The sequence below is a fragment of the Corvus brachyrhynchos genome, unplaced genomic scaffold (genome assembly GCF_000691975.1).
Source record: "Corvus brachyrhynchos isolate BGI_N302 unplaced genomic scaffold, ASM69197v1 scaffold101, whole genome shotgun sequence".
Taxonomy (NCBI): domain Eukaryota; kingdom Metazoa; phylum Chordata; class Aves; order Passeriformes; family Corvidae; genus Corvus; species Corvus brachyrhynchos.
In genome coordinates this window covers 7,298,977-7,300,984 of record NW_008237239.1, presented here as the reverse complement: position 1 = coordinate 7,300,984, position 2,008 = coordinate 7,298,977, and the positions used below count along the sequence as shown (strand labels likewise).

The following is a 2,008-nucleotide window of genomic DNA, read 5'->3' as shown; positions in this document are numbered from 1 at the left end:
TAATAGAAATACTGCAGCTTAGAACTGCAGTACTGGTCAAAGTTTACACTCAGAGAGAAAACAGAGAGAGAAGAAAAGCAAAAAAAGAGTGAGGGGCAAGCGGGAATCTCTATCGTTCCCCCACACCATGGGTCCTGGAAGGAAGGCTTCAGCTCCTGGGAAGGCAGCTCATGGGTTAGGAACACTGGGGAAGCTGCATTTAGTCCTTGGGCAGGCAGACACGGGTCACTTGCACATAAACTATGACAGCAAAATTACCAATTGCAACAGAAGCTGAAAAGGAGGATGTGTCTTTCCACAAGCTGTCCCTTAACTGCAAATGCAGTAGCAGGCCTGGGTTTTAATCCTAAACTGAAGCAAGCAGAAAAATGCACATTTGGCCTCAGCTCCTACTCTGTCCTCCAGCCTGCCTTCTTCAGCAGGCAGCCTGGAAGACACACTGTACCTGAATTAGGGCAACTAACCTAGGGTGTCTCTGGAAACACTGAGCCAGCGTTGGGAATTTGTTATGTAATTTGCAATGGAATATGGCAGCAAACATTCACAGATGATTGAAATAAACAAACATAATTAATTTGGCACCTTCCAAGGATGTTAAACAAATTAATTCATCAGAAACTGATAAGAAGAGTCATTTTCAAGTGACTATTGCAGTATAAATGTATTTATAATCATCATCTGAAATTCTGATCTGCTCTTCAAATCAGGATGTCGCAAAATGCCATGTCAATGAACCTATTCAACACCCCATTAGAATGTTGTGTATTTCTAAAGCACTCCTGGTATTTCCAAGAAACAATCTTCATTGTAATAAATAACTGTTGATTTACTCAGAGAAATTAACAACTTTAAGAAGTTTTAATGTTTTTCTGTACTGCTAGAACACTCACAAGGCCCTAGGCGTATTTCATAGGCCCTGCTTGGACTTTCTGTGAACAGTCACCAGTCAAAATTTAACTATCCTGATACTTTTAGTATTTTTTAAATATATAGCCCTTATAATGCACTGTTTTGATGAACCATCTAGTGAATAAGTTCATCCAGGGTTAGTGAAGTAAAATAACCAGTTTCAATGTGTGATAAGCAGCTTAAAAATACATTATTTTTTAGACCTTATTTTTAAACATATTCACAGATTTAAAGTACATTAAATTTATTATGCTTTCTTCAGTTCACCTATTACACTAAATCCAAAACACAGTCATGTTAGATTTCTTGCTGAGTGTGCCTATTTTATGGCTGTTGCTGCAATCCAAAATTAGTACTTTATTTAGTATCAGCACTTTCTTGAAAACAAATACAAAGTTGACAGTTATTTTTAAGAATGTGCTGCATCATACATTTAGAAAACACAAATAATGCCAGCAAACATGAAGGAGATGTACCTTATAGAGTGTCACAGGAAACAGAAATCTCACAGAACAAAAAGATCTTCCTATCACCAATAACTAGAATTTGGACTTGCTATTGTTTATTTAAAACATAGGGAAAACTCTGCTTCCTGTCACTATACATGCATTTTGCTCCGTATACAACATGACCCTTGACTTATAAGAGACATTAGAGAGCTTTTTGGCTTCCATTCAGTTTAGCCACTATAGACTAAACCTGCAGAAGGTTCAGCCAACATCCACACTACTCTAAAAGGATTTGACACATCATCAGAAAAAACAAAATATGAGTTTCCTTGAATTCTAGGGGGACAGCACTTGAATGGCAAAAAGAAAAAAAAAGAAAAGCACAGAAATATTGTCAGGTCAGACAGTCCTCCTCCTTGTTGCTGAAGCAGCACAAAGCAACACTCCCAGCTGTACAAATACTGTATCAGCCCTAAAGTATTTCTTAGGGTTTTGAAGGCTGAAACCTGCAGTCAGTTCTCCGAAGTCCAGAACCAAGAGGCAAACTGCATGGTAAAGTCCCCACTAAGGGAAAAATGTGTGACTCCCAAAGAAATAAAATAATAAAAGAAATTTAAAAATTAAGGCTGGTTTTAAATAAGGCAGCAGGA

General features: G+C 37.7%; 1 protein-coding gene across 4 annotated transcripts in view; it reads right to left on the bottom strand.

Moving 5' to 3' along the window:
* The window catches only part of VCAM1 (vascular cell adhesion molecule 1), a 42,878-nt gene that overhangs the window by 28,872 nt on the left and 11,998 nt on the right, over positions 1–2,008 (bottom strand). The window lies entirely within an intron of this gene.